A 21308-nucleotide genomic window follows, 5' to 3' on the forward strand; every position below is an offset into this window, starting at 1 on the left:
TTTCAAGGTTGTACTCATAGGAGTATCAAAGTTCTTACTATTCTCAAATCCAAATCTCTTAATCAAGTTCATAGTATATTTAGATTGAGAAATGAACATTCCATCAGGTTTTTGTTTTACTTGCAACCCAAGGAAATAATTCAATTCCCCAACCAAGCTCATTTCAAACTGAGATTTCATCAAATCTGCAAACTCAATAGTCATGTCAGTATAGGTAGATCCATAAATGATATCATCAACATACATTTGTACTAATAAGATGTAATCCTTATGTTTTTTAATAAACAGAGTTTTATTAACACATCCCGTTTGAAAATTATGGTTTAATAGAAACTTTGTTAGTTTCTCGTACCATGCCCTAGGAGCTTGTTTTAAATTGTAAAGTGCCTTTTTAAGACGATACACATGATCAGCATTTTTGGAGTCTTCAAAACCCATTGGTTATTCAACATAAACTTCCTCATGCAGATCGCCATTTAAAAATGCACATTTCACATCCATTTGGTAAATTTTAAACTTTCTAAAACACACAATAGATATAAAGAATCTGATTGATTTAAGACGTGCTACTGGTGCAAAGGTTTCATCATAGTTAATACCTTTAATTTGAGTGTAACCTTGTACCACTAGCCTAGCCTTGTTTCTAATTATATTACCAAGTTCGTCAGACTTATTTTTGAAAATCCATTTGGTTCCAATGATGTGTTTATCTTTAGGTCTAGGTACGAGATACCAAACATCATTTCTCACAAATTGGTTAAGTTCTTCTTGCATCGTAACGATCCAGTTTTCATCAGCAAGAGCTTCTTTTACGTTAGATGGTTCTATCTGGGATGTAAAAGATACATAATTGCATATATCCTCAAGTTGTCTACGAGTACGAACACCAGTGAGAGGGTATCCAAGAATCTGTGTGGTTGGATGATCTTTAACAATCCTTTGTTCAGAATCAGTCTGATTAGATGAAGTATTAGGTTTAACAATTACAAGAACTTCATCATTATCTGAACTTGAGACAAGTGTGCTTAAGTGATCATCAATGACCACATTGATGGATTCTTGAATCACACCGGTCCTTTTGTTCAAAACCCTATAAGCTCGACTGTTTAAAGAATATCCTAGAAAGATCCCTTCATCACTTTTCGTATCAAATTTTCTCAGATTTTCACGATCTCGTAAAATATAGCACTTGCTGCCAAAAACTCGAAAGTATTTGAAAGTAGGCTTTTTATCGAACCACATTTTGTAAGCCATTTTATTATTACCTTTACTAGTGTAAACCCGGTTAATAATATAGCAAGCTGTATTGACTGCTTCAGCCCAAAGGTTCTCAAAGAGCTTCATACTATTCAACATGACATTAGCCATTTCTTGAAGCACTCTATTTTTCCTTTCAACTATTCCATTTTGTTGTGGAGTTTTGGGTGCTGAAAATTCATGTAATATTCCTTGGTCGCTACAGAACTTCTCAAAACTGCTATTCTCAAATTCAGATCCATGATCAATACGAATCTTACTGACTTGAGAACCTTTTTCAGTTTGAATCCTTTTAAGAACCTTTTTTACTTCTTCAAAGGTTTCTGATTTGTCCCTTAAGAAGACTATCCATGTATATCTGGTAAAGTCATCTACAATTACCAAGATATATCTTTTGTCACCTCGACTTTCCGTCCTGGTAGGTCCTACTAGGTCCATATGGAGAAGCTCGAGTGGTCTTGATGTGGTATTGGAATTCACCTTTTTGTATGAGTTCTTTGTTTGTTTGCCAATCTGGCATTCACCACATATTTTATCTAATTTTTGTAGTTTAGTTAAACCTCTTATAAGTTCCCGTTTGCTCAATCTATATAGATTTCAGTAATGTACATGTCTAAGACGTTTGTGCCATAAGTCAGTCTCGTCTGTATGGACCATGTAACATGATTGATTAGATGAGCTAGATTCACTAACAATATAACAGTTTTCAGACATTCTACGTCTAATTAGTATTACTGAACCCTTGTTGTTTAGAATCTCACAGCTTTGATTAGAAAATCGTACACTATGGTTATTGTCGCATATTTGAGATATGCTAAGCAAGTTATATTTTAGACCTTCAACATATAAAACATTTTTAAACAAAGGAAGGTTATAGAGTTGAACCGTACCATGGCCCATAATCTTGCAGTTGCTACCATCTCCAAAAGTGACTGAACCTATCGGTGAATAAAGCCTTGTCATAAATTTTAGAAAACATTTAGGTTAAACCTCTTAGGTTTTTGAAAAGACTTGAAGTTTTTAGAAAACATTTGATCTTTCCCTTTTGAGTTTAAGATCTCTCCCTTTACAAACGTGGAAAAAGTATTCTTCAGTTTAGGAGGAACACTCTTGTCATAGCCCAGACTGGATCGATCGCCACATTTTCTCGATTCAAATAAGGGTTTTTCTAATTTAGGATCACCTTGGGCATATTTCCAGGTTTCCTTTAAACTCAAGAGAGAAGAGACTTCATGTTTTAGTTGTTCGTTTTCAGATTTAAGATTTTCAAACTGGGAGGTTTTAAACTCTAAATCGCATTTTGTCTTTTCAAAATAGTCTGAAATATGAGACTTTTCTAAAACAAGAGATTCATAAATTTCTTTGAGTTTAGAAAATTTCTCTTTTTGAAGTTTTAATTTCACAGCAATTTTACAACTTTCCTTGTATAGGGCATTATAAGCATCTTGAAGATCATCTTCATTTTCATATTCACTATTCAGATTTTCTTCATTAGTCGAGTCATCATTATCTGAAAAAGTGAATTTGGCTAGAGTCATAAGGGCCTTAACATCACACCCTGACTCAGTTTCAGAATCTTCTAATTTAGAAGAGACTTCAGAATCAGAGGATTCATCCCAAGTAGCCATCATACTTTTCTTTTTTAACTTGCCCTTATTAGGATATTTGTTAGCCAAATGCCCATACTCATGACAGTTGTAACATTGATTATCTTTTAAAGATTTTTTAATTTTCGATTTAAGTTTCTTTTTTATCAAATGCTTTTTGAAAATCAACCCTCTTTTTACTTTTAAAGATTTTATAAAATCTCTTTGCCAAAAGAGCCATATCATCCTCAGAGTTTTCTAAATCTGAGTTTAAATCATTTTCAGAAGTTTTTAAAGCAATAGATTTACCTTTTGGTGCTTTAAAGGTTAACTCATAAGTTTGTAATGAGCCAACTAATTCCTCAACCTTCATATTGCGGTTACTTTAGAATTGAACCGTTCAGTAAGTGAGTGTAGTATTTTAGCACATATCTTGCTTTCATAAATTTTATCGCCTAGACACCACATAGAGTTTACAATGTCATTTAATCTGGTATAAAAGTCCATGAACATTTCATTTTCTTTCATACGTATTTCCTCAAATTTAGTTGTGAGGATTTGTATCTTAGATTTCTTAACAATTGAAGTACCCTCGTGTGTCATTTCCAATATATCCCAAGCATGTTTTGCAGAATCACAAGATATAATTCTTTTGAATTCATCTGGTGATAGTGCATAAGTAATTGCATTTAGTGCTTTAGCATTTGCACTACTCTAAGTTTTCTGAAGTGTGGTCCAAGAGAAATATGGTGTAATTTTCATAGATTTTGAACCATCAATCTCGGTTACTTCAGTAGTAGGAGGGGTCCATTCATTCACTGTGGATAGCCACACACTTTCATCCATAGATTTGAGGAAGATCCTCATCCTGGCTTTCCAATAGGCATAGTTAGACCCTTCAAAGGGTGGAGGCCTAGTGACTGATAGGCTATCAAAATTTGACATCTTTTATATATCCGAGATCGTTAGCTCAGGAATTAAATCCAAATAAAAAGCAATAAGAGCGAGCTATTAGGCTCTGATACCACTTGAAATGGCCAAGCTATATGTCCTAGAGGGGGGGTGAATAGGACTATGCCAAATTTTAAGATAAATACAGCGAAATATGAAATAAAGAATAGATAGCTCTATACACCAATCACAGTATAGGAATGGAATGCAACCTAAAATAGAGAAAATGGAAACACAAATTGTTCTAAGGACAACCTTACACCAAAAACCAAAGTTTATGGTAGGACAACCTTATTTGTAGAACAAATAGAGAAACAGAAGCACAACGTAATAAAGAGATAGCAAAAATATAATGCTAAAATGTAAATCTAAATTATTACAACATTCCCCACTGTGCTTGAAATGTAAAATTTACAACATTCACATCCACACATACATTCCATAATTCTGAATGATAAAAGATAGGAAATATAAATCACACATCCACAACACAAAGAATTATAGTGGTTCGCCTATGCGTTTACCAACTGTTAAACAACAGTCACACAGAATGCTACTCCACTCCTAATATCCTCACACAGGGGATATTAGCGTTCACTATCAAATAAGTTTTCACAGGTTCACCCAAAACCTTCAAAATTGTGTCTTTTTCAAAGGGCTTACACAATTCAAAAACCCTCACTTTTGAGTTTTCTGGCTCTCCTCAGATAACCAACAACTTTGAGATTTTTCTGGCTTAACCTCAAATAAAACCAAAACAATGTAAATTACATAAATTGTAAAATACCTGATTTTCTCCTTCGTTGTAGCAGCCCAGAAGAACCAAGTCGGATTAGAGATTTGAATGTCAAAGTTCAATGTCCAATACTCACTTTGTAATGGTTCTAAGTTCTAATAGATTTTAAATTAAAACAAAATGGCTAGCTCTAATTGATTTTGATTCCAGAAAAGGGAAAACAACAATTCCTCTTTTCAGATTAGATTGGAATGCAAGAAACAAAATCAATTAACAAAGTCAAAGAAAGAGAATATTAAATATACACACTTAGCTTAAATGGAGCACCGACTTATCTCTCAGAAGACCGAATTAAATTAACTTGAATTGCTTGTTTTATTCTGAGATTCGTGCTCTATTTATAGGTGAGCAAATCACGCCTTCGACTGGTCTAAGGACCTCCACGACTGATCGTAGAACTAACAGATATTTGAAAAATTCGAGCGCGATAAGATTTGGCAGTTTTACGACTAGTCGTAGGTGGTCTACGACTGGTCGTGGGTCTCTTACGACTGGTCGTAGGTTTCACATGACTAGTTGAAGCAAGTCAAATTTCAGTATTGTACATTGAGTCGTAGCTCTACGACAGGTCGAAGATGCAGTCGACACTGTACCTACGACTGGTCGAAAATCCCCAGGACTAGTCGAAGCCTAACAGAAAATTTTTAATTTTTGTAACAAACTTACGACTGATTCATGAGTTTCTTAGACAGGTCGAAGTAGTGCTAGGACTAGTCGAACAAAGTCCAAGACTAGTCTTAGAACAGTCCAAACTCACTTATAGAAAAGATATGAATTATGTATCCAAAATGACCTACTCTAAAGGTCAACCTAAGGTCAGTCATACCTCAGGAGTGAAGTAAGGACATTGAAACTTTAGAGACAAGTGACCTTTGAAAGTAGTGAAGCATGAAGTCTTGATGGAGCTCAAACTTAAAAGCTTCTTGAGATCTTGATCTTGAGGTAGAACTTGAAAGCTTCTTGAGATTCTTGACTTGTGAACAGTACTTGTCAACCTAAGTTGATCTTGAGTAGAGCATTGTTCTTTACAGATGCAAGCTTCATAACAATGTCTTTCGCACCACAAATTTGACAACACAAAGGGCTATAAACTATGGCACTCACAAGAGCTCCATTAAAAAGAGTAGTCATAGAAAGACCCACCCACGGCATGACACAGCATCTCAAGCCTTTGTATATATCGACTCATCTTAAGGGTTACCCAATCATCAGGATTTTGATCGACTATAAGGCTGTCATTGAAATTGTGGTAATGACTGCTTTAGTAGAAGTAGGAATAGGTCAAAGTATCTTAGAGGGGGGTGAATAATACTTTTATAAAATTTTACGACAATTTAAATTCTATCACTGTTATCTTGATCTAATATGCAAATGTCAAGATATCATTAATTTAACTCTAATGATTTCCAAACCACTTAGAGGATTCAACCACTAGCTTACGCAAAATCTAAACAATATATATAACCTTAGTTTAAGATGGATTGAATAAGTAACTGTGTGTAGAATGTGATACTTAACAGTTCTAAATAATAATGTCATCATGCATTATGTGAACATCCAAAGTAACCACAGAAAAGGAAAATGCAAATAACAATCCCAAAAACAGTCATTTATAGTGGTTCAACTACTTGCCTACTCCACTCCTAGTGGACGCACTCAACCCTTGAGTGTACCAGATTTCACTAATGGAGGTTTTAAATAAGGTTCACCTTTAAACTTCACAACCTAGACAAGGTCGACTCTAGGACCTACATAAGGAACTTAGACATGTCTCCACGAGACACAAGTTTATATCCCACACAGGAGCAAGGATCAACACACAGAGCTGGGTTTTATGCTCTATACACGAGCAAAGGGTCCACACAAGGAACCTAGGGTTTTAGGCCACACAAGGTAAGGATCCACACAATGAACCTAGAGTTTATGCCCTACACAAGAGCAAAGGTCAACACACAGCACCTAGGTTTTAGGCCACATAGGCCAAGGACCTACATTAAGGACCTAAACTTTTTCTCTATAAGAGCAAGGGTCAACACACAACACCCACACGTACTCTCCTGTCAGAGGCCTCCTATGAGGACTTGAAAGGGGTGAGAATCACCTGTGACCCAATCCTACACAAAGGAATGATCAGCACTCTAGAGTCTAATGACTTATAGATAAGTAGATGAGTCATATTAAGCATGTTAATGAAGATCTCCTCCTTTGATGACGAAGAATCTTTAGCTCCCTTAATCCGCAACACTGATGATACTCCGATGTATAACGACAAGTTGGGTCGAGGTTATATTGGTAATTACTCTATTAAATGATAATCATTGAAGAGATAGTAATTCCAAGATCTTGGGCATTCAAGGGATCCTAGCTTAATGATCTTCAATTAAGGTGGTAGATGGAAGATCCTTGAACGTGGAAGTTCATTCCCCAATCCACTCTATTGAATATCAATTATGAGGGTGGATTGAATGATGAACTCCCATGAGAAAAAGGGCTTAGGGTGGTGATGTGAGTTACTCTCTCAAAGATCTCTCTCTTTTTCTCAATACAACAACCAATAGAAAGCTCTCCTTAAATAGGCAAAGAGATCCAACGATAATAAAATAGTCCATTTTTTGACAAAGTTTGATATCACGAGCCATCTTTGATATCATTGAACGTATACTTTCGAAGACATCGAGGGACAGATCGATGATATGAACTCTACTGACAATTATAGTTAAATCTCTTATACACAGCTCAATCATATTGAACATGCTTCGATGTCATCGGATTTCGAACTTCGATTTCATCGATTCTTTGACAATGAAAACATGAGACCAGGCTAAATATGAGATAGCTGGCTTCAATATTATTGATCCTCCAACGATGTCATCAGATTTCAAATGTCGATGATATCGATACCTAGTTCGATTCATCAATCTTTTATAGAAGATTTTCCTATAAGTTCGCTGGATATTTTATTATCTGAATTCGGAGATATCAACCTAGTTTAGATATGATTGAAATTTGAATATCAATATTATCGAGGGACTCTCGATTCCTCAAACATTTAAAGAGGATTTTCCTAGAAGCTTGCTGGGCTAGTTTGGTCCGAATTCGATAACATCGAAGATCCATCAATATCATTAGAGTTTGAGTTCTGAGGATATCAAGGCTCTCTTCGAGTCATCGACAAATACGGTTTGCCTTAACAGCTCACTGGACACAAACTAACCAGAATTCGATTATATCAAGCTGTCTCAATGATCTCGAAATTTGAATGTCAATGATATCGATTATTCCATCGATTCATCGATAATTTTGTCCAGAGATCAAGTTGGTTGCTAGACACAAGAGGTCCTCAATTCAATGATATCGATTGCATTCCGAGGACATCAATAACTAGTGTTCGATCTCATCGAGGTGATCTCGATATAACGACAAAAGCTAAAAACTTAGAGATTTTCCTGATTTGCAAAATAGTTTTCATACTTTAAACCCTATGTTGTTCTATCCACTTTTAAGGGTTTTATATACCTAGGTGTTTTGGGACATAGGATGTGAGGCTAAGTTTACCTTTGATGAGTTCGGAGCACACATCCAGTTGAGGCAGACACTTGAATGATTGTCCTATGGGGCTCACTTAACTTGCTAACTCAACACCCATGCTAATTAACAAACCAGGGCACTTTCAATCTCCCCAACATCCTAAATTGTGTGCACATGATCCCTTACACAATTTTACAAAGATACTACAAATTCATACATAGCTACTCCCCTGCTCTTGCTGTCTTCTTGCAGCTGCTCCTCCTATCACCTGTATCACCAAAAAGTATATACCAAAAGTATTCTCAAGGTGGGATTTGTTCTCCCCCTTTTTGTCAGTCATTGACAAAGGTTAGAATGTACCAATAATGGAACAAATGACTAAAGTTGACAATCAATAAATTGGGAGAATCATGGCTAAAGGACAGCTGTGATTTCTCAAAAACAAATAGCAACATCACTTTATCAAACTAGAAATCACAAATTAGCTCACAACTTCTATGATCACGGAATAATTTGCAGAAGAATAAGCATCGTTATCAAGAACTGTTGTGAACACCAAAACTTGGTAGAGGATAGACATCAAATATATGTAAATATTATCGATTAGCCATCAAAATATCCAAACAAAACTGCCCAAGTGTGGCAGTAACAAACTATCCAAAACAAACCAACCAAATATCCAGCCCAACCATGGGCTAATGAAAACACAAGTATTTTCCTCATTTAGAGGATATCCACAAAACACAACAACTAATGACCAAAATAAAAACTTGTTAGACCTTTTAATGTTAGCTAGCCACCACATACACTAACAAGAACGTAGGGCATTCAAAAAGATACCCCATGCTCGTACATGTTGATGAGTAATTGGTGTATGTGATGGCATAAGAGCTATCGACACTATGGTGCTGGGGCCGATGGCACCGTGTCATCTCGACGGCACATTATCAGATTAACGAGTTGTTGGACCATGTGCTGCACTCTAGACACCATTTTCTCTAATGCCAAGAACCGCTCATAATTCTTTTCCAGCTTGTCCTCTATTCGAGTCAATCCATGCAGTGTCGCCCTGACCCTATCTTGATGAAATTTGAATCATTGGGTCTAAGTGGAATCGGTCAGAGTCGGAATAAGCTGAGGCTCTTGTGGATCTCCTCCTGTTGGCACTACTCCTTCTCCCATCTCTCCTTCTCCATGAATTTCTTCCTCAGGTTGGCCTTCCGGATATGGATGAAACTTAAGATCTAGCTTTCGAATATTGACCCTGTTGAAATGTTGTAGTGGATGTTCAGAATCGTCTGTCGTTGGAAGACCGATTGTATCACATAACACATGATTGATGTGAGGAAAAGGCAGGAAGACTTCTCTAGAGGTGTGGATGACACTTGCCAATTGATGAAGAATCAAAGTTGGCAAACATAACTTGATACTAGTTGCAACATAGTACATGACCATGACCATGAACCCGATAAGATCGGATCTATTCGTTCCTCTTAGGTACGCATTTATGGAGAATATTTCGTGCAGGACTCGGTACTTAGGGTTCATATATTTGGCTTTCAATACATTCCCTTGGTACCATGGGATTCTTTGTCCTGGCATAGGAATTTTATGATCATAGAATGAGTGATTGGGTTCTCAAGATCAAGATTAGACAAGCCGACTGAAGACAAGGTAAGACCGAAAATGTTGGTAATGGATTCCGTAGTAATTTCAATGCTATCCTCCCCGACAGTAACAGTAATGGATGGTGGATCTAGAATTGGAGAATGACAATATGCAAGAAAATGGTAGGTCCTTTCATCATAACACGGGCCTCCGAAATCTAAAATGGGCTTCTAATCGATCGCATCCAAAAGGGGTTCCAAGTTGAAGGGTTTGAGGCACTCCTGTCAACCCTTCATTCATGCACCAGGCGCCTCCCACTATATTTTTCAAGAATATGTGGTGGAGGACCTACAACAGTAGGTGGAGATGCTGGTGCAGCAGCAAGAGCCTCACCACGGGTTGTTTGTCGACTCGTGGCACTCCATGGGCATGTTGAGGACTTCTAAACCAGTGCCTTAGCCCTATCCTTTGGGGCTAGGGATTTATGCCTGGTAGGTCTGGAGGATTCCTTAATAATAGGTGATTTCCCTTTATCTTTACTCATTTGGACAACCGACAATCAAAAAGAAATGACAGAGGGAAGGATTTTGACAAAAGACTGAAGGCTATGAGCACCAACAAGAGATTTCCCAACCGAAATCTATTAACCAATCTAGAACGACCCAAAATACTAGAGTAGACCTTAAGGGATCAAGAGGATGTGCAAGAAATTACCTAATTTAAGACACCCTAGACTGCTTGCGGTCGACAAAAGAGGGAAAAACAGCCAGAGAGATGAAAAGTTAAAAGAGAAGAAAACAATAGATTTTTCCCGCTCGCCCGCTTTTTATCGGGCAGTGACCTTCGATATCATCGAGTTTGGGTTTGATGATATCGTTATGCCTCATTCGATGTTATCGAAAAGGAGTTCGATAATAGATCATTCATACCAACGTTTCTGATTCTGAGAAGCCGTCGATGATATCGATGCATTCTCGATGATATCGACAGGCCATTTGATTTGACGACTAATTTATCGAGGAGAAGAATATGAATTTTTATCTCTAGATTTCGATAATCATACAGACATGCATATCACAAAGTATATCCTTATCAGTTTGTATACCTAACAAAATTTGTACAAAAAGTTGTGAAGTCAAAAATTATAAACACCTACTATGTTTATGTGCAAAAAGAGTTTTTAAGGTATAGAAACCTTATATATATCATGATAATTTCCAAAAGCGCATCATTTCACACAACTATTCAGGTCTCGATGCCATGACCTGGACTTGTTTTTCAAGCTCAATTGTTATGGGCATATGGATCAACCTGTTCATTGCCTTTGATGACATAGCAATGGTCACTGGTGCGAATACCCTCCATAACTGGTTTTTCTGATAAGTCCAGGATCTTGCACTTTAGCTTGTCAATTGTAACCACATGCTTGTTGTCACATGTTTGAGAGATGCTTAAAAGATTGTGAGTCAGACCTTTTATGCAAAAGGCATTCTCATTTTTTAGCATCTCCATTCCTTCTATGGTTCCATGCCCTACTACCTTAGCGGTGCTTCCATCACCATAAGTAACTATCCCATCATCAAGATGTGAGTAATTTGAGAGAAGAGATTTGTCACTGTGACATGTCCTGAACACCCGCTATTAAGGTACCACTTAGTATTATTGCTTATTATATGATTTGAGTGAGTGACAAGGCAATTTTTCTTTTCTTTCACTACCATGTTGTGACAGGTCTCCTTAAGAATATTCCCTTTACTTTGTCAGGAACTTGTCTGGGTACATTAGGTAACTGAATCATTTTTCCTTGTTTCATTAGATCATTTGTTTTTTGATTCAATTTAACCACTTGATTTAATAGCTCCTCCATTCTTTTGATCATTCTGAGTGGAGATGGATGTGCTTTACCTCTTGCCATATTGTTTGGTGGACTCTTGGCATTTTGTACTGTTCTTCCGGTTGGTCTGTATTTACGAGTATGATTTAGACCATAATTGGATTGAGTCCACCTAAGACCAATACATTCAAATTTAAAATAGCCTGAGTCTCCACATGAATGATAGATAGAAGTAGCTTTTGTTTTACTTCTTGATGCAACTAATTTCTTAATCATTGGCGTTGCATTTTTGGAACTTGATTTGAATTTTTCATTTCCCAATCCACTCTTATCTTTCCCAGGTCTTCCCATCCCTAAGAGTCTTTCTAATTTTTCACTACTCTAGGAGAATTTGTAATTCAGTTCAACAGACTTCCTAGATTGTTCTGCATCAAACCTAAGTGTGTGATTCTCATTCTTATGATGCATATTTTCATCTTTCAATAGTTCAATCTGTTTAGTCAGTTTTAAGGACTCAGATTTGAGGGATAAATTGATTCTTTCTAGCTTATTATTTTTAGAGTGGTATTGTTGAAGATCATTGTAACGTCTCGAAAAAATCCGTACAAAGGCCCGAGTACCACCTCAGGCAGAAATCCCTATGAATCGTATTCTATAGAAATTTAGGCAAAAATTAATTAAGTACTGAACTAAATTAATTAGTGGATTTAGCTTGAACCACCATTTACACAAATGGCAAGACCCAAAACCATCAGAATCGCTAACTCAACACTACTTGAGAACCTAGAAGAAATCCCACGAGCCTGTCGCTCTCAGGAATACATTGAAACTCCGTATCGGACCTGGACCGCACGTTGAAAGTCCGATGACCGTGAAACTATAGGGATATGTCCGTCCTACTGGGCTTAATAACCATCGCGAGAAACGAGCCCAAATAGTATCCAAAAATGCATAACTTAAGCTCTGAGTAAAGTGTGTGAGAAATGCGAATATCTTTAGAAAATGTATTGAAACTTAAGTAAATAGGGTCGTTCGCTTACACACGAAATTAAGGATTTTGGACCATTAGTTTCTAACTAAACTTCACCTAGGGGAAAAGAAAATTTTCCTACTCATATTCGTATACTTGTGGCCCCGATTGAGCAAGCAAAACTATTGATCTGATGTTGGTCTTTCATGGTTGATCAGCCTATCCAATCGCGCCGAAATCATGTTCTGGCATAGATCCATTGTCAAGGAATTTACTCTGTGACGTAGGTGAGTAATGGGCCTTCTTACGAGCCCGGTTTGTCAAAAACAGGCACCCTTAGGTTATAAATTAAGTATACCATGGCCTTGGGGCCATTTGCATCAGTTCTGGGCCTATATAAAGCCCTTAAACCACCCCATTCCCATTCCATACGAATTTTCTCAAAACCCTAAGGGAGAGAGAGAAAAGAGGAAGGAAGGAAGAGAGACTTTGGGAGATCATTGCTGGGATTCTCTCCCACTACTCCATGCACTGATTCACCTCCCCACTTCACTACACAATTCGTTTCAACTATGATTTGGGTAAGAAATCCAAACCCTAACGCTGTAGTTAAGACATAGAATAGTTGTTTGTCAAACTAGCTAATGGATTTCGTGATTTAGGTAACCGTCATTCCATTTTCGGGAACGTAGGATTCGAACCGAGTCCGAAACGAGTATTTTGTCGAGAGGTGTGGACTATAAATGTTTAGGTTATGGTTTTCAATGCTTTCAATGCCAGCTAATGATTTATGTCTGACTTGATTGTTGCCATATTTTTTAGATACGAAATATTTGATATATTATGCATGTGTGAACTATGTTGAATACAAGATGCATCCCATGTGTTTGTTGAAATGTTTGAATGAACATGAAATTGTGAATTGTTCTTGCCATGACTGCTAATCTAGGATACATGTTTGTCGTATGCATGATTGTCATGCCCCAAACTCGAAAACCGGGCTCACGAAATTTTCGATCTCCGAATCCGGTGCTGACGGCCTCTACAATACCCCATTCTCGGCTCCTTACGTTCATACGCCAGATTCCGATCCTAGGATGCTACAAGGAGGATTTTTTATTTTTTTTTTTACATTTAACTCATAATAAGCATAACCATTAGCATACCCAAATCACAAAGGCAACATCAACATCACATATCCACTAATACAATCAGTTGAGTACAATGCTGGAAGGAAATACATGAATAAAAAACCAAGCCCCAGAAGACCGCCGCACGCTCCAAGCTCAACATTGCTGCAACCTAACATCACCTGCACGCATCTATCGTGCATAAGCTTATAGAAAGCTTAGAGGGTGGTGTAAGTGTGTGCACAAGGTAAGTGTCAAGTATTCCATATCAGAGTAATCAAATTAAACGGAAGTACTGACAAGTCCATGGATCATACAATATCAGGGTACACAACACAAATCAACTATGCAAATGAGGAGTCAAAATGAGCCAAATATTGATGCCGATGATACAATGTCATAAATCACACAATATCGAAAGTACTGGTAATCCATAAATTGTATAATGTCGAAATAAGCAGAAATACTGACAAGAGCATGAATTATCATGGTAAACAGAATATTGAAAAGATCATAAATCATACGATAACAGAGTAAGTGAAAATACGGACAAGTCCATGAGTCAATCAATGTTAGAATATGCAATGTAGAACAACTATGCAAATGAGAAATCATAGATAGCCAAATATCAAATGTAGAGGATGCAATACAATATACATTCCTAATTAGTAACACAAATAGCTTCAGCCGTACCTAGACCATATAAATGCAGGGACACAATAACCCAAAATGCCGTATGCCACGAATGTCATGCAATATGCGGTGCGAATGAAATGACCATACTGGAGTGTGAAGTCGGGATGATAGTACGTAGTATCGTGGGCTATGGGGTCCATCACAAGGGACTTCTATCCAAACCAGTCCCATACCTAAATTTGAATAGTCAGACTCAATGTGGTAAACTCCTGATCTCAGGTTAGTCGCGCGCCCCAACTGAAATCCTGGCCATTGCGAGGGCACACGTAACAAATAGTTGCGCACCACCAACATGAGTGGATAGTGAATGAATGAATGCATGAATAAGTATGCAACTCCTGCTCACTAAATCCACATATCAGTAAAGTTCCTCTCTGGGATCATCACCGGGGTCTATTATACTATGCTAGCTTGCCACCCCTATCCGAGCGCACAACTGGGTAAGTGGAAGAGACCTCACTATCCGCCTGCCAATATCGGGCCCGGCTCGTCGATAGCGGACCCATTCCTCAAGCTGGTCAAACTCAACCTAAATATTGCCCCCTCACTCAGGTGGGTAAGGTCACACCCCCTCCCAACTGACCACGACACAGTGGGAGACGCGGCCTACTGATATACGGCTCTCATACGCTCATACATATCCACTCGGTCTCTACGTTGGGGCATCTCCTGGCCATGAAGGTTTAGGGATTTTCACCCAAGGACATCTATGGCACCCGTATGCTAGAACCAAACATTTTCGGTGTCCCATTTGGCCATCCACGATATGCCTGTGGAGGTACAGCCCTGGTGTCGCTAGGGCATACAATAATCATAATGCGAGATACATGAGTCATACAATCCAGTCATGCATCAATCCTGTGCATACTGCGTGCTCAAGTGAGATAACCTCCGCCTATCAGGGAGTCTCATAACAACATGCTCAATGACATATGCAATGATCAACCACATCTCATAACAAACATGCAGATGATGCATATGAGCATGTATCATGATGCTATGCTGTCACATACTCATAATCGGTATCAATAACTGGCATCGACAATCGACCTCGATAATGTGGACATTTAACCGACATTGCCCCCAAGGAATGGCCCACATAGATCCTAATATTTAGTGGACCCTTGACCACACACAAGGGACAAATATACAACACCATGGGCCTCACTCAAGAGCTTAATACACATCACGATGGCCCTTTCACATGGGCCTAACATACATCACAATGGCTCTATAGCCTAGCCCTCAAACACACCACAATGGGCTTCGTACAATCATAATGGGCTGCATCACGTGGGGCTAATACGCATCACATGGGTTACATATACATCACAATGGGCCACGCCCATGGGCCTTTATACATCACAATGGGCCTAACCCAAGGGTCCCAAATATATCGCAATGGGCCTCAACCCACGGGCAGAATATACATCACAATCGGAATCCACAATCGGCCACGATGATTGGCCTCGATCGATAATCGGCCAATCGGCCACGACAATCATAATCGATAATTGGCCATGATAATCAGCCTCGATTAATAATCAGTCAATCGACCACAACAATCATAATCGGTAATTGGCCACGATAATTGGCCTCGATCGATAATCGATCAATCGGCCATGACAATCGGAATCGGTAGTCGATAATCAAAATCGACAAATCAGTCACGTCAATCAAAATCGATCACTAATCAGCCTCGTTGATTGGTCGAACATGGCCTATGGGAAGGTCACAATATGGACATTCAACCATCATCGCCCATCAAAGTGGACATTTAACCAACATTACTCCCAAGTAGTGGCTCATGTAGAGTCAAACATAAGGTGGGCCCAAATATCCAACAGGTGGCCTCAAATAATCATCATAGGTGGGCCTTACACATGCAATGCGTGGGCCTTACCAAATGGGCCATAAACACATCCTAATGGGCCTCAACCATGGGCCTCTAACATATCATAACGGGCCTTGCATCAATGAGCCGCACTAATGGGGCTCATACACATCAAGTGGGTTGCATCAATGGGCCGCACAAATGCACAATAGGTAGGCCCTACACATGCAATAGATGGGCCCCACCAGATGGTTAGTGTGGATATAGAATGCATACATCTAGTGGGTCACACATCCCATGGATGGTGTGAGTAAAACATACATTGAGGCTGGCCTTACATGACCTGGACGGTTAAGGTGGAATATATGAGGTGGGCTCTGCTCACGGGTTCCAAATACATTACAATGGGCCTTATATATAGCATAATGGGCCTTGCTCATAGGCCTAATACGTATCATAATGGGCCCTGTGCATATACCAAGGTGGGCCTCATGCATTCCCAAAAAGATCATATTGAAGGATCTGGACCATTCCACAAATAGCAGTGGAGTTAATGATTTTCACAGTTTATAATTCCAAGGCCCACCATCAAATTTATTTCCATCTAGCCTGTTAGTAAGATTACAAAGACTTGGTTGGGAGGAAAAATAAATATCAATTTAACCCAAGACTACTATGGTCCAAAAAGGACTTCAATGGTAAGTGTTCGTCTCTCCACTACTTTCTATGGTGTGGTCCACCTGATAAATCAACCTCATTCTTAGTCTTAAGCTTAAGATGGCTTGCCAATTAGATGGATGGTTTGGATGCAACACATGCTTCAAGGAGGGTCCCACACATGGGTTGCACATGTCACCAAGGTGGGCTCCACATAACCTGTTGTTTCAACAGTAGCTATAGGCTAGTGTGTGGTACACCTGCCAATCTAATCCCATCACAGGTGGGTCCCGAGTGGGGTCCACTATATAACATCATATAATATTTATATAATATTATATACCACTATTATTTATATTAGAAATTATTATATATTATTATTATACATAATCAAACACCAGCCTCTGGGCACTCATTCCACGGATGGTGTGATTATAGAATACATATAGTAAGGTGGGGTCCACTTGAACCTTAGATCTGACTTATTTTTAGTCTCAAGCCTATAGGATGAGCTTGTCAAAGGATTGGACGGTTTGGATGCAACACTTGTAGCATGGTAGGTCCCATAGGAATGGACGGCATACCTCATGGTGGGGTCCACATGTGTGGCCCACTAGATAGAAGAACGGCTGGATATAACACAAACATAGTGGGGCCTACTGGCTGTCCAGCGAATACCTGAACAGCATTGATAAAACGCATACATGTGGTGTCCACCGTCCACGGCAGTGGATGGTGTGAATAAAACTCGTACATTACTGTGGGTCTCATGTGGGGCCCACCATAATGTTTACTTTCCATCCAATCCGTTGAAAAGGTCACACGAACCCATATAAATGGGAAAAATAAATTTCATAATGTTCCAAAACTTCTGTGAACCCAGAAAATGGGTTTCAATGACAGCCGTTCAATCACCGATGTTTCCTATGATGTGGGCCACCTAAGCTTTATATATAGATTATTCTTGGGGTGGCCCACTGCCCGGAGGGGAGCCTATAAAATGGACGTTGTGGATATACTACACACATCATAGTGGGGCCCATGGCTGGGACAGTGGTCCCTGGCCCGTCCGCCTACGCAACAGGATGCCTCTGGCATCCTCTGACGGTAAGCAGTAGCAGCAACTGTTGCTGCCAGTTTTTTAAAAAAAAAAAAATTGGTTTTTGTATGGTTTTTTGCATGCAAGGCCCACATCAGGTAGATCCACACCACCCATTGTATTCCATGGCCTGAGACGGACCAAACAAGTCTAATATTCACTATATTTTTGGTGCATCAAAACAACAGAGTGGATTTCAGTGGTAGACACACTATTTGCTATGCTAGGGCCCATCTAAGAGTCAGATTAACCTCATTTTTCGGATCAACGCTTAAAATAATCTGGGGAATAGAATGCACGGCTTGGATTAAATTAATGTATCCAGGTGGGGCCTGCATGAATAGCCCACCCTGAAATCTCACTCATATGTATCAAATATTATTTTATTATTTTCTTTTTTGTTAGCTTGTTAGTACATACTCCAGTTAGTGCACGCACTCCATGTTAGCCTTCCCTATCACGTCCAGCGTCTCTGGATGCTGGACGGCATGGATGAACACGGACATCATGGTGGGTCCCACATGTACGTGGCCCACCTGATAAGTATGACATTTGTGTTTTTTTTTTTATCCATCCAGGTTTGGACAGCAAGGTGGCTCCACCAGTGGGTTGTAGTGTGGTCCACTAAATGGGCAGCATGGATACAACATGTATATCGTCGGGTGGGCCATCAACAATGAAAGAGAGAGAGAGAGAGGGAAGCACCCACTTTAGATCTTGGACTTCTTTCTTCCGCCAACGTGATCTAGAGCTCCAAAGGACGAACTTCAACGGTTGAGATTATTTTTGGAGGTGGGGATGAGAGATAGGAAGGTGGGCCACACCAAGTTTTCTCTCATGGAGGTGGACGTTGGCTCTCATGGGTTGCTCAGAATGGAGTGAAGTGCGAGAGAGAGAGAGAGAAGTGATGTAAGGGAGTGATGGGAGAGAGAGATGGTGAGGTGATGAAAATTAATAAGTTTGACTTATGGGAAAAAAGGGAAGGGGTGGTTGCTTGTAAGGAGTTAGGGCTAGCGGTAGGGTAGGGTGACATCATAGTAATTATTTTTCTAGGGAAGTACAACAACAAGGATAGGTGGGTCCCACGATCAAGCGATCAATGGCCGAGATAATACACGGGCCGGATCTCATAATTTGAGCGTTGCATTGACACACAAGACGCGTCGTCGGAACCGCGGCGACGGTGCAGTCGCAATGACATAGGTCTCGTTTTGAGTCGGCTCAGATTTACAGGATGTGACTCAAGAGCGTGCGCCAATGCTATCTACGTGTCGCGGGTCGTTGGAATTCGACTAGGAGGACCACGAAAGTTTATGGAATGGTATGGGCTAGGATACGGGTCTTACAATGATGATCTCCTTGTGTAAGGAATTGTCATAATACGTGTCGTAACTAATCTAGTCTATGTATTTGGTGAAGTGTAACTTAAGTGTTTGATAAAATGTCTAAATGAGAAAATGTTGATGATTTGTATTTATTAAGTGTATTAAGATAGGATTCTTAATTTTCTTAATCATATATATAGTTTCCTTCATGTAGTCATATTCGTCGTTACATAATTTAAGGATAAAATGCAAGTGCTTGGTGACATGTCAATATGTTTGATGAAATGTTCAAATGAAGGTTTTATTTGGATTATTTGTTAAATGTTGATATGATTATCACATGTATCTATCTATTGCCTCTGGTAAGATTGGGGCTACAACGTGGCTCAGGCAATCGGTAACAATCCTTGTACAGGTGGCTGAATTAGTCTTGCCACATTGGGTAACTCGATGAATCCGTGTAGCACCGCGATTGTCGATAGTAGTTAGGCCACAAGGGGTGCTTATGCACTCCATGTTGATTAAGTCAATGCGTGCTCATACCAATCGAACTTACCAAATAAACCGATTGGCTTATTGTGTGTTTACTATGTGTGGACATCACTGCTTGAATCTAAGGTACCACTTACCAATGTAAAAACCTATTTTCAACCATGGTACCACGATTTGCTAAGACTCATGAGCTGGGCATGGTGATATGGGACACCGTGGTTGAGCTTTCGACCTACGCTGGGGTGACGAGCCTCCCCGTAGTGACTAATAAGCAGCCCAAACTCGTGAGCCGGGCATGGTGGCATAGGACACCATTTTCAAGCTGTCGGCCTATGCTGAGGTGATGAGCCTCCCATAGTGACCGCTAGTATAAACAATGAATTTTCCAATCGACTGCTTGTCATTAGGGGTGATGCCCTACAACTTGCCAATCGTATGTGAATAATTAGGATTGACGACCCTAGATGGATCCTTCGGTTTGGGTTAATGATATAAAGGGAGGTACCTTAGCTTCCCAAATCTGCTATATGAATAAGCTTAATTAAGTACTCGACTAACACGACTATGCACCGCATTGCATATGCTTTAACGAGAAAGTTGCACTTTAGGGAGGTTGTCATGCGTGAACATGGTTGTTGGAGTCACTTGTAAGGGAGCTTTGTGCGAGGACATGCATCATTATTGCACACCATTCCTACATTAACAAGAGTAGTTAGGAAGTGATTGTTGTATTACTTTATCATTACTGCTTGATTGACTTGATAACATGTTAACCTTTGCCTTATAGTACTACTGAGTTGATCACTCACTCCCACCCTAGGACGGTGTTTTAAAACACCAATCAAACTCTGTTGTAGATGCAGGTGAGGATGAAGTCTATGCAGCTGAATTGAACTTCATAGATGAGGAGGAGGAATTCTCCTATGTTCAGCTATCAGGCGGGTCTCCATAAACCTTGTATTGATTCAATGGAATAACAGGGTCACATGGATTAGCTGGTCACTTATATTTTGATATTTTGCTTATTTTGAAATAATACATGTACATATTCAGCCCGACTACATAATCATACTCTAGAGGTTGTAAAACATTTACCTGTTTAGATATATATGTGTTTCAGTCTTCCTCTTGTAAAATTTAATTCTATCTGGTGTATGATATGTTGTTTTAGTGTAATCTCACTCATGTTTAATGCATTGATATGGACAACATTTAAACATCATTATCCATGTTGCATAAGTGATGTGCTGGGTCTCGGGAGTTGAGCCTTGCTCGACCCTCAAAATCTAGGGCGTTTATCAAGTGTGTATTGATCTCTGAAGTTTTATCTAGATCCATTTGCAGCAATTTATTTTTAGTTTCATTCATCCCAAGTCTTTTAAGGAAATGGATGTTATGTGTATAAAGTTGATTATAGGCATACTGTAATTTATCCTTCTCTTCCTCTTCTTCTTCTTTCTCATCATCTGACAGAAATGTCTCTTCAATCCGAGATTCATTAATTTCCTCAAGTATCACTGGAATAGTTGTAGATGTGGAGGCCAT

This window comes from Magnolia sinica, chromosome 11 (assembly GCF_029962835.1).
Source record: "Magnolia sinica isolate HGM2019 chromosome 11, MsV1, whole genome shotgun sequence".
NCBI lineage: Eukaryota > Viridiplantae > Streptophyta > Magnoliopsida > Magnoliales > Magnoliaceae > Magnolia > Magnolia sinica.